Raw genomic sequence first — 13700 nt, forward strand, 5'->3', positions numbered from 1 at the left:
ACAAAAACAGAAAGACAAGGATCACAAAATTGTTTGCAAAACGTCCTTTACTAATGATATCATTGAAAAACATGATGAGGCCCTACAATGAACCACTACGCCTTGGGCAGAACGTAGGGTTTTGTGCAAAATGAAAAACAAAAGAAAATTACTCTGTTTGAAGAGTAACTTGGACCACTTCTTTTGCTGTCCAACTGTTGATCGTCTCCCCTGGTGCACACGGGTGAACCCAGTTGTTCAGATCACCATCACTGTCACCGTCTTCACTACCGGTTGCAAAGACGTCACCATGATTCATCAGCCCAGCGCTGGTAAAGGAACTCGGCCCTTTCTGATCTTGAACACCCTGCTCTGCCCGCAGAGGTTGATAGCCGATACCGAACTTGTCTTCCTTGACGGGCAGGTCAACCATCTTGCCCCAGCCTTCTGCATTTCCCGAGTTGACAACCTCCACAGCCTGTTTGTAGGATGCAATTGAGGCACTTGGCTTCTTCTGCTCAGCAAAAGCCACCCTCTCGAGAGCAACAGTCTCAAACGCCTGGCATAGAGTTTCATGGATCTCGCCATCCACCTCCACATACTTGAAAGAGGATAAATGACTCACCAGAATGTCCTCCTCGCCGCACACACTCACAATCTGGCCGTTCCACACATACTTCAGCTTCTGACGGAGAGTTGACGAAACTTCCCCAGCCCCATGTATCCAGGGACGCCCCAATAAGCAACTATATGCTGGCTGAATATCCATCACATAGAAGATGATATCAAAAACCTCTGGGTCAATCTTCACAGGCAATGTGACTTCACCAAAAACAGACCGTTTGGATCCATCAAATGCACGAACAATGAGATCACTGGGAGTGAGGACAACCCCTTCAACATCTATCTTGCTCAAAGTCTTCTTGGGCAGCACGTTCAAAGACGAGCCAGTATCCACCAACACATGTGACAATACTGCGCCTTTGCACTTCATGGTGATATGCAGGGCTTTGTTATGGTTGCGACCTTCAGGTGTCAGATCCAAGTCTGTGAACCCCAAACCGTGCCTGGTACTGACATTGGCAATCACACCCTCCAATTGGTTGACAGAAATCTCTTGAGGCACGTAAGCCAGATTCAACATTTTCAGCAAGGCATTACGGTGTGCCTCAGAGCACAACAACAAGGACAAAATAGAGATTTTGGACGGAGTTTGATTCAACTGATCTACAATCTTGTAGTCACTCTTCTTAATTATTTTCATGAACTCCTCCACATCTTTCTCAAAAGACCCCTTGGACGCCTCCTTCTGAACAGGTTCTTCCTCCACCACCGCCTGTTTACCCTTTGCTTTGGCGAGAGCCTCAGCATTATTGTCTCTCAACGGCTGCGGTGCGAACAGACGACCACTTCTTGTGAAGCCTCCTGGTCCCCCTACATTATCCACAACCGGACCAACAGTTACTGGAGCTCTGACTGGCATACCAATAGTTACAGGAGCTTGATTCACTGGCCTGATCTGACTTTCTGCCCTTCGGTTGTTGCGGTAAGCATTATCATACTTCCACGGCACAACTCTACTATTCTCAACATACCCTTTTCTAGAAGCCACAATAGTAGTGGGAGCATTGACAGTTACTGGAGCAGAAATGGTAACAGGAGTACCAATGGTTGCTGGTGCATTAACAGTTCTCTGGCCACGTCCCTCAGACGGTTTGAAATAAATGGTGACAGTTGACACCACTCCACGATCTTTCACGGCCCGACTAAATTGCAGACAACCCTCATCAATCAAACCCTGGATACCGGTCTTCAACTGCATACAACCATTCTCGGATTCAGCACAGTCTAAACAGTCCTTACCACAGCCCGGGAATACTCCTCCATCTAGTAGACGCTCTTTCACAACCAGCAGCGAGGTCTGAACATCTTCAACATTAGCCACTAAATCCACAGCTTCCCCATCTTCCACATTGTTCACCCTATGCGCACCATGCTGAGGCATAGGGTTGTTCACAACATTAGGCACAGGAGCAAAATTGATTGTCTTGGCGTCAATCAGGTCCTGGACCTTATGATGAAAAGCCCGACAATTCTCAATATGGTGCCCCGGTGCACCGGAATGGAAGTCACAACGAACGTTGGCATCATACCCAGGTGGTATCTTTGTCAACGGAGCCATTGTACGCAATTCAACAAATCCCAACCTGAGCAATTCTGGCAGTAACTCAGCATATGTCATAGGTAACGGATCGAAGCGACGATCCGGCATTCTCTGTCTCGATTGAAACGGACGTTGTTGTTGTTGTGGGGGTTGTTGAACTCTCTGTTGTTGCTGTTGTCGTGGTTGAGGTGCTGGGATAGTTACTGCAGCAACCTGGCGATACTGACCTCTGTTCACACTTCTACGATGTTGCACCGCATTAGTTTCACCCTCCCTTCTTCGGGGTGCCCCAGCAAATGGCTTCTTTGAAGATGAGGAACCAACATCTTGAATCTTTCCAGCTTTAATGAGACTCTCTGTCCTCTCTCCACAAATCACAACATCAGAGAAACTACCGAATGGGCAACTCCCCATCCGGTCCATAAACACCCCTTGCAAAGTTCCAATAAACATATCGGTCAACTCCTTCTCCAGCATCGGAGGTTGCACCCTTGCAGCTAATTCACGCCATCTCTGGGCGTATTCTTTGAAACTTTCTCCAGATTTCTGACATAGGCTCTGCAACTGAGTTCGGCTTGGCGCCATGTCCATATTGTGCTTGTATTGCCTCAGAAAGGCTTCACCCAGATCTCTCCAACTTCTGATAGATTCTCTTTTTAGCTCCATGTACCAATCCAAGGAAGCTCCAGACAAGCTATCCTGGAAAAAGTACATCCACATCTTCTCATCGTCTGTGTAGGCAGAGATCTTCCTGTAGTAGGCCTGCACATGGGTGCGAGGACAAGAAGTACCGTTGTATTTATCAAAAGAAGGCGCCTTGAACTTATAGGGAATCCTCAGTCCTTCCACCAAACCCATATTTGTAACATCAAACCCCAAAGAGTTCTGACACTCCATGGCTCTGATCTTCTCAGCTAGGGCATCACCCCTCCTATCCCTTTCGTCAGTTCTTCCCACGACTTCATCATCCTCACTGAGGAGAGTAAACATATCCTCCTGCCTATCAACCAATTGAGCAGGATTACGGACTGGAGCACGAGTGACTCTGGCATTAACTGTCTCTGGAGCAATAGGTTGACCGTTGATTCTGATACCCCTCAACTCATCACCCACGACATAGTTGTTGATGGGAACAGCAGCAGTAACAGGGTCATTGATTGGGCCTCCCTCTGGCAGAGCATGGTTGACCGGTGGAATTGCAGCTTCTTTTCTCCGGACTAGGGCTCGAAGTTCTTCTTGACCTTGCGCAACCCCTTGCATCATATGCATGAACTGGGCCATGTTAGCCCTCATCTCTGCTAACTCAGCTTGCACTTGATCCATATTCCTCTGTTGATTCAACCTCGTAGAGTAGCGGTGCGGATGTTGATCAGCAATCCTGCCTAACACAGGAACCAGAGTGAGAAGTCTCGATCAAGAACACCTGTAATGCAAAATGATATGTGTATGATGCTTATGATGCGTATGATGCACATGATATGTTCATTTCTCAAGCATTCAAGAGCCTAATTCATCTTTGAAAAGATGGCAACCTGCAACAATGAACAACACAGAAGCAGACTACACAGGATAATGAACACAAGGTGAAACATCAACAACCTCATCTATAGATGTGAGTCCAAGGATCATACAACAATATTCAAGCAAAGATCCAAATGATAAGAGTACAAGGAATCCCATCCAACAAGCCTGGAGGTGATTCTCAAAATAAACAACAGATACAAGCTAAGAAAGATGTCCTCCAGGAATGAGAGTCTTCAGATACTGGCATTGATCAATCAAACGGTCGCACTCTGAACAATCAGGCAGAGGGGTGATCTTCTCCTTCAGTTGTCTTCTGAGCTCTACAACTTCTCCTCCAAGTTGGTTCTCTGATGCATGTCTCAAGTCTACCTCCTTCCTCAATTGGATGTCTTTGTCTCTAAGCTGCTTTTCCAGGTCTCTTATCTTCTTCTGGTAATTAGCTTCAGCTCTCTGCAACCTCAAGCACTCACGGTGTTCTTCATTCAGCAATGTCTCCATCTCCTCATAAGACCTCTTCTTGCTTCTCAATCTGCTAGCATCTTCACCTTGCACTCCTTTGAGCTTGTGAGCCAAATTCAACCTATCAGCTTTGGCTTTGTAAAGCTCCATCTGGGTATCTTGTTCCTTCTCCTTCAACCGACGATTCTCCATCAAGGCTTGCTTATAATGCTCAGCAGGCACACTCTCAGCAAGGATCAAAGGCGGTTGCTCTTGCAATGACTCCATCCTATCATAGGGTAACAACAAAGTCTCCACTCTCTTTTTGACCCAATCGATGTAATCAGGCATAGCAATGGCAAACTTCTTCCCTAACACAACTCCATCCTTGACACCAATAGTCTTCCAAGCTCTTCCTACTTGCTCCAATCTAGCCGGGTCACTCCGCTTCTCAAAATACACACTTTCAGCTATCTCAGCATCTAGTGGTCTTCCATTCATCACAAATCCCAACTGGCGAAGAGAAAGAACCGGGTTGTAATTGATGCAACCCTTAGTCCCTATAAGTGGCACATTACGAAACTCTCCACAACTCATGATAACATTACGCACATTCAACCTGTAAGCTTGCCACCTGATATCATAGGAAGTGAGAGACATAATCCTCTGAGTCCACTTATGAGTGTTCTGAGCATCCACAAAAGGTCCACTGGTTGGCAACAAGGACAAGAACCATCTGAGTAGCAACGGGAGACAACACCTAATAGCTCCACCCTTACCATGCCTGCTATGGATAGCATAATAAGTGTCAGCTAACAAGGTAGGAACCGGATTCCCTCTGATGAAGATAGTGATAGCAGCAAAGTCCACAAAATTGGGCATACTCGGGAACAACATCACTCCATAGATCATGATAGCCAACTGAGCATGAAAAGCTTCCCAATTCCCTTTCTTCGCTTCTTCCTTAGCCATGCTCACCAAGTACTTCAAAGACAAACCCACAACATCACCACTCGACTTCCAATTGTCACTCACCTCCTTGATACTCAAATAAAGAGCTTTAGCAACAACCCGGAAATCAACCTCCTTTGGCACATCTATGAAGGGAATCTGATATCTGATCTGAACATTCATCAGAATGGAGTACTCCTCAAGAGTGGGCGCTAACTGATAATCCTGGAAAGTGAAGCAACGGAGCTCTGGATCATAAAACTGTAGGAGAGTCTACAACGGAACTGGATCTACCACCATCTTCAACAATGTCAACAAATCCCCATACTGATCAACAAACACCTTCTGATTACCTCCGGTGACAAAGTTGCTCAACTCTACCAAAGATGTCAATGGCTCACGGTGAAAACTGTAGGTGCAAGTCTTCCTCTTCAACTCTGGAACGGCTGCCATCTCTCACAGTGAATAGACTCCTGAATGAACCTGAGAAATGATATGCATGAGGATATTAGCTTTTTTCTTTTCTTTTTTCAATTTTTTTTGCATTATTTTTTGAAAATAAACATGCTATGATGCAAATGATGCAAACACGACTGGTTGGCTGTGTATCTCGGAGCACAGGTTCAAAGCTTCGGCTTGAATTCGGAACCACAAAGTCATCTGAGACCCAAAGTTATCTGGGACCCATTCTGTAGAACCAAGTCACCAACAGGAGCAAAGAGTCACCAACGGTACCTGTAATAATGATCATTCCCTCCCCACTCACGGGTGTCATCTAAGCCAGGGTAAAGTCGAGAGAAACGCGGGATAAGCAACTCTTTCATAGAATATCATCATGTACACACCAGATGTATGTAACGATAATACCCCATCAGTGTCTGAACTGCTCGTGATATCATGTTCCGCTAAGTGGCGCAATACCACCCGCTTCCCATGAATCACTCTAATCCTAGGTGTCCTAAAGTTCACTCATAGCCTGGGTATTGGGCCTTTTACCTTTTGTAACTCCCACCCCACAGAGAGACAAACACACAGCCAGCACAAATGAAAATATGATGCATGCAGACATAAATGCAAACATAAATGCAAACATAAACAAATAAATGCAATAAATGAAACAGCAAAAGCAACCAAACCCTATCCTAAAGAGCGCTAGGAGTGACTCGCTTAGGGAAGATGGACCAGCAAAAGGTCAACTTCTCTATGTCCCCAGCAGAGTCGCCAACTATCGCATTACGCGAAAAACTAGCGGGAAAACGAAACAACAGAGCCGCCACCGTGCGTTATTTATCCCAAAGGAGGGAAAGGAAACGCTCGAAGTAAACCTGGAAAAGACATGGTCTCGCGACCAGAGAAAGATGGGATCGGGAGTCGGTTATGCGAAGGGAAGGTATTAGCACCCATACGCATCCGTCGTACTCGACGGGATCCACGCTCAGAAAGGATAAGGTTGCTAAAAACTGCTCAAACACTGCACAAGGCTGGAAGCAAACACAGAAAGACGGAAGAAGAGGACTTGACAGGATATCGCATCCTGGGCCTACGTAGTCTGTCATACACAGACATCAGAGTCGACGTAGTTCGGGACAAGGGAAACGTGCTCGCTAGGATGTCGCATCCTATGCATACGTATCTTCTCTAACCGGAGAAGAATCAGAGCACTCGTAGCTCGGCTAACGCACGCCAAATAAAACCCACACAAGAAACCGACTGCCAATCACTGGACTTACGTCAGACTCCACACAAACAGGCAAACATGGAAACCGAATGCCAATCGCTAGACTTACATCAGACTCCGAACCAACAAACACACACACAGGAAACCGACTGCCAATAGCTGGACTTATGTCAGACTCCAACAAGCAAACAAGACACAGGAAACCAACTGCCAATCGCTGGACTTACGTCAGACTCCAAACACACACAAAGGGGTTGAAAAAGAAAAAGGGCGCCCGGAGAGATCAGCTCACCTCCTGCCTACGTACCTCATCTGGTATGAGGATCAGGGCGACGTAGTTCCCCTTAACAGGGAAAGAACTTCTAACCTAACCAGAGACACAGAGAAGATAACAGACTACTAGGGAGACTACGACTCGAGCCTAGAAGTTGTCATGCATACGATCCCTGTGTTGAGGTTTCTATCCTAACTTGCACAGGAAGCAAGCTATCCTAGACAGCACAGTCAAACACAAGCAAGCACACACACTATATACAAACAAGTGGCTCACACAAGGATAGGCTTTAGTCAAGGGGTCAAATCAACCTCGACAAATAAGCCAACTGGAAAAGGGTGTGGTTAGCTCTTAACCCTAACATTGAGAGTTAGGGTGAAGCAAATGAAATGGGAAGTGAGGGTAAGACCTCACAGCTCTTATCCCTGGCCTGGGAGAGCTTGACTCAAATAGAAAGTGTGGGAGTTCATAATGTAGGAACTCTTCTCCACAGATGACTGACACAACATGATCTTGGGTTCTTATTCACAATGCATCAACACAATGGTGTGAGCAAGGTGAATGACACAACTGAATAGCAGGGGATGGATTGCACATCCCTTGTATCTGCCAATTTCCTCTTAAGAGGTCTTTACCTGCTTGGAACAAATTTAAACAAACATAAGCATTGCCTCTTAAGGAGGGCTTCAGACAGGTGCCTGCCCACATAACAGGACAGGTCTTCCAGACTACATGAAGTCAGAAGAATTATACCTGAGTGGTAAGCAAACCACCAGCTAGCAAAGCAAGTTCAAATGAACTTAAAGCAACTTAGGTACCTGTGAAAAAATCTAAACCAATCAGTTCAACTGTACAGACAAACAATCAACAATTAATATCACACAATCCAATTAGGCAACAATGGTGCAAGGCATAAGGCAAACACAAATGAATTGTCCTCAAAGCCTACAAAACAAGCAAATGTTAGCCAACATCAACCAATTAATCAAGCTCAAATGAAGGATCCACTCCAATCATGGAAATGTACACTTGAACCTGAAATCACAACTCAAATGGTAAGTTCAAACCACTAGGTCAAAGCCTAGGGTCAAAAGAGGATCAAAAATCCAAAACAGAAGTAGAAACTTAACACAAAGTATGCTTAATCACTCAAGAATAAGTCCTAAAAAGAACCAAATCATAATCAATAAGCAAGTTCATTTACCAAGCATGTGAAGTTAATGACCAATTCAAGGCATCCAAATGATCAATATGAATGAAAAATCTCAATCAAAACAGAAATGATTCCAAAAAATCTGGAAAAAATCATGAGCAATCAAGACATCCCTAACATACATCACACAAAAAATCAGAAGCATTGGACATCATTTGGCATGGCAATCACATTGTACAAGTCAGACAACCAATTATGTGACACAAATTGTCACACCAAGTTAGCACAATCATAAAACAGAATTGGATCATGGGAAAAATGTCAAACCAAATCCAAAATGTTCATCAATGTGTCAAGAAGCTACACACAAAATTTCAAAGCCATTGGATTATTTTTGAGCATTTTATGATGGAAAGAACAAGGCAATATCACACATGCATATGTATTCAATCATCCTAGAACAAAATATTTTTCCAGCTAGGCACAACTTGTAAATTCATGCTCATAAAAAACTAGACAGAATAAGGAGCATTTAGCAAAAAATTGGGATGAAATTGGATCAATTTTCAATTTTATATGATTTTTCTAAGTTTGGAAAAATTTGAAATCAAAAATGAGCATAGCATTGCAAAATGGGAGGGAAAAGGTGAAATGATGAAGCATTTGAAAAAGAGCATCAGCAAAGGATCGAACTCGGTCCAATTTTAAAAACGCGCGCCAGGCCACATGAAACACACCGTTTCATTAATACAGGTGGCCAGTCAGCGCTGATGTGGTCAAGTCAAACAAACGTGAGCCTATGGAAATGCAAAGTCAGCATGCATGTGAACCAATCAGGACGAAGCCCTAGTACAACATGGACAGAACCAGAAAGCGTTGCCTAATGCACGAAACCGTTGCTGAAAGATGAACTTCATATTCTTCCTCACGCGGCCAATGAACAGTACACGAGTTCATACACTTTCCAGAAAATTTCTCCAGAAATCCAAACCAATTACATAAATGTGTAGATCTTTCAAAGGAGATCATGGGTCAATCATCAATTAAACATGAATCATCACACACAAGTAGAATCGAGCAAATGAAATTTCGTACATAAAACTTGAATCAACCCTAACTTAGTCAATAATGCATCAAATTACATGATTCTTTCATCAGATTCATCAGGACAACAGGATTTACAACAATATAGCAATGGATTTCAGAATTACAAGATTCGAATTATGACCTCTTGAAGTGCAGCAAGCTGAAATCGTGCTATCCAAGGCTGGCAATGGCTCAAAGTTCCTCTATGATGCTTGTGGAGATGACTGCTGGTGAGATTGAAGCTCAATTGCACGTGAATCCAGTAGATTTTGAAAATTCCATGGATGCTTCAAGCTTCGAGTATGGACAAATATGGCACGGTTTCTTCCAATTCCACGTTCAATCTTGCTCAACAATGCTTCCTGATCATGAATCCATCACTAGAAATGGCTCTTGTGTGAAGAATTGCAAAATATTTTTGAGAGGAAAATTTGGATGATTTTTGAATCTAGATTTGAAAATGAATGTTAATGATGAAAACAGTTGAGATTAACCTTATATACCACTTGCTAATGATGCTGAAAATCTGTTTTAACCAAAGCTAATCAAGATTAACAAGTTATGAAGTGTATGCACTAATTGGTATTTTCACCCCCATGCATGAAAAGCCACGTGAACAGTACCCCATTCTGATCCAAAATCACTTAAAACAAGCCCATGCAAGTTTTTGAATTGGTATTTTATGCTCATGATCAAACAAAATGATTTTATGAAATTTCCTTCCAAAAACTTCATGAGTGAGCACATGGTCATGCAAAAGGAATTTATGCCATGTAATGGATTTTTTGGAAAGTGCAAGCCATGATGAACAAAATGCAAAAAGAACCACTCATTTTGGAGCTTTGGTTCTCAAGTTATGCCCATTTGAATTTTCAAACACACTTTGTCATGATTGGATCATATCTCCTCAACCACACATTAGAAATTCATGATCTTGGACTTTTTGGAAATGAGAGAGAAAGATATTCAACTTTCATGTTGGACACAATTTAATTTGAAGCTTTCTTGATGATGTATACTTGAGTTGAAGTTGGTCAAAAAACCTTTCCATTTTTGGAAATTTCAAATTATAGGTCACTTGCTATTTTGGGAAAGTCTTGACCTGACTTCAAATTCTTCAATGTGAGTGTTTGAAATGCCAAATGAGACTTGTTTGAACATGAATGAAGCATCTCTAATCACCTCCCACCTCCAAATCCACAGTTGACTTGGCAGTTGACTTTTATGGGCCTCAGATGACTTGCACATGCACTGTTGAGTTCTGAGCCTTCAACACTTGGCCAAGTTGCTTCAAAATGATCCTTGGGTCATGTAAGCTCATTGGAACCACCATAGGGCTTTGATCTCATGGAAAATGCTCTTGCTCTCTTGCACAGCTGAATCTCCTGACCAGTCTTGACTGATGAGATGTAACATGCTATGCAATGCTAATGCAATCCTAATGACCTAAAAATGAAATGAATGTACAAATGGGAGGTTCAAATTTGAGGTGCTACACTACCCAACGCAGATATTCTCGAGCTGAAGGAGAAAATGAGCGAACTGATCAATGTCATGCAAGGGTTTGCCGTGGGGGAAAAAGCACTTGCTGATAAAGTGGAGAAGCTCGAGCGGGCTTCGGCTGCCAACAATGGTATTAATTTAGAGGGTGTCTCCAACCATGGCCTTGGTGGTTCCAGGGATGGAGGAGATCTCGGAAAGAAGACAACTGCTGGCGTGGTGATCAACAATGGGGGTGGTTTCGGTGTTGCCACAGGCGGTGGACCAGGTCCGATGGGTAACAAACTGAAGGATAGCCTGTTTCCTCCTTTCTTCGGGGCTGAGGAAGATAGAGAGGAAGACAAAGAAGCGGATCAGTTCTCCATGTTGAATGAACAGTTCGGGCAATACGGTGTCCAACCACCAAACAGAGAGATTCAGGTGCTGGCGGAGAAAATCAGGGCTCTTGAAAGTTATGCTACTCCGGGGGTTGTTAACATGTCGAACATGGGGCTGGTTGAGGGGATTGTGATCCCACAAAAGTTTAAGGCGCCCGCGTTTGACAAGTATAATGGGAGTTCTTGCCCGGAAACTCATCTCCAGGCTTTTGTCCGAAAGATTTCTGCTTATACAATGGACCAAAAGCTTTGGATGTATTTCTTCCAGGACAGTCTGTCTGGGGGGTCTTTGGAATGGTACACCAAGCTGAAATCTTCTGATATCAAGAGTTGGCAGGATCTTGGTGATGCATTCTTTAAAACAATATCAATTTAATGTTGATATGACTCCTAGTCGTACCCAGCTGCAGGGTATGTCTCAGAAGCCTAATGAGGGGTTTAAAGAATACGCACAGAGATGGAGGGAGTTGGCTGCCAGAGTTCAACCTCCGTTGATAGATAGAGAAATGTCTGATCTATTCATGGGTACCCTTCAGGGGACGTTTGCAGAGAGAATGGTGGGATGCCCGGTTACCAATTTTGCTGATATTGTGGTGGCCGGAGAAAGAATTGAAAGTTGGTTAAAGATGGGGAAGATCCAGGGTAGTGCTTCGTCGTCTAGATCGAAGAAGCCCTTTGGGAATGGGCAGAGAAAGAAGGAGGGTGACACAAGTGTTGTGTATGCTCAGAGGGGACAGAGTAGGGATCGTTACTACCAGCACACTGTTGCGGTAACCATTCCTGTTGATAATCAACAACAGCAACAACAACAACCGCAACAGCAATGACAACCGTTTCAACAGAGACCGCAGAGGGTCGGGTATCAGGTAAGAGGAAGAATGAATGATCGTCAATTTGATAGGCCACCGGTGACGTACTCATTCTTGCTGAAGAAGTTGAAAGACTTGGGGTTGGTTCAGCTGAGGATGTTGGCTCCGTTGAGACCTGACCAGAGGCCGGCCAGTTTTGATGAGAATGCTAAGTGCGAATTCCACTCTGGTGCTCCTGGACACAATATGGAAAATTGTAAAGCTTTTAGGCATGTTGTCCAGGACTTGGTGGATTCTAAGGCTATCAATTTTGCACCATCTCCGAATGTTAATGCTAATCCCATGCCCGCGCATGGTCAAATGGGAATGAATGCAATCTCTGAGGATAAGGGCAGAGTTGGGCTGACAGAGGTGGACCAGTTGAAGACTCCGTTGGCAGAGGTCAAGAGACAATTGTTGAAGAATAGGGTCTTCCCGGGTTGTGATGACTGTTGTGCTGCGTGCACTGTTGCTACTGATGGGTGTGTTTTGTTGAGGGAGGTTGTCCAGAGGATGATGGATGAAGGAAGCCTCAGATTTGAGAAGGTTGGTTTGGAGAAGAAGGATGTCTCCACCATAACCATCTATTTTGATCCGGTCGATTTGTCAACGCTGGCAGATGCGGCTCCAGTTACTATCACGGTACCTGGGCCAATTCCTTATGATAATGATGACGCCGTGTCGTGGCATTATGGTGGGGAGGTCTATTGCAATGGGGAGAAGTTGGAGGATCAGGCTGATGGTGAAACCACCGTTTCAAAGGTGGATAATGTCGGACCCAGTGGTTTCACTCGCAGTGGAAGGTTGTTTGCACCTGATGCTTTGAGGAGTGGGGATGGAGAGAGAGAAAAGAAAGATAAGGCCGAGGCTTTAGCCAGGGCAAGAGGGAAGCAGGTGGTAAATGAGGGTACTCCTGTGGTGACACCGGCGCCTGGTGGGTCAGAGAGAGAACTTGATGATGAAGCTGAAGAATTTTTGAGAATCATCAAGAAGTCAGAGTACAAGCTTGTTGACCACTTGCAGCAGACCCCATCCAAGATTTCAATCCTGTCATTGTTGCTGAGCTTCGAGGGGCATAGGGAGGCTTTGTTGAAAATATTGAAGAGAGCCTATGTTCCCCAGGAGATAACAATCAATCAGTTGGAGACGGTGGTGTCAAATGTCAATGCCAGCCATGGGCTGGGTTTCACTGATCTTGATCTGACTGTGGATGGGCGGAATCACAATAGGGCATTACACATTGCAATGGAGTGTAAGGGAGCCGTGCTCTCGCACGTATTGGTGGACACCGGCTCATCGCTCAATGTGTTGCCAAAGAAGGTGTTGGCAAAGCTGAACTGTGAAGGGTTAATCTTGACGCCCACGGACCTGATAGTAAGAGCTTTTGATGGCTCAAAGCGGGCTGTGTTTGGAGAAGTGGAGCTTCCAGTGAAGATCGGGCCCGAGGTGTTTAAGTCTGTATTTTATGTCATGGATATTCAGCCGGCATACAGTTGCCTGTTGGGTCGCCCATGGATTCATGCTGCTGGAGCAGTAACTTCGACTTTGCACCAGAAGTTGAAGTATATATGGGACGGGCGGGTCGTCACGGTTTGTGGGGAAGAAGACATCTTTGTCAGCCATCTATCATCGTTCAAATATGTTGAAATGGACGGTGAAATTGTTGAAACGCCAAGTCAAGCATTCGAAACCGTCAAGGTGGAGAATGCTCTTTTTGCCAAAGAAGAG

This window comes from Lathyrus oleraceus, chromosome 7, assembly GCF_024323335.1.
Source record: "Lathyrus oleraceus cultivar Zhongwan6 chromosome 7, CAAS_Psat_ZW6_1.0, whole genome shotgun sequence".
Taxonomy (NCBI): Eukaryota; Viridiplantae; Streptophyta; class Magnoliopsida; order Fabales; family Fabaceae; genus Lathyrus; species Lathyrus oleraceus.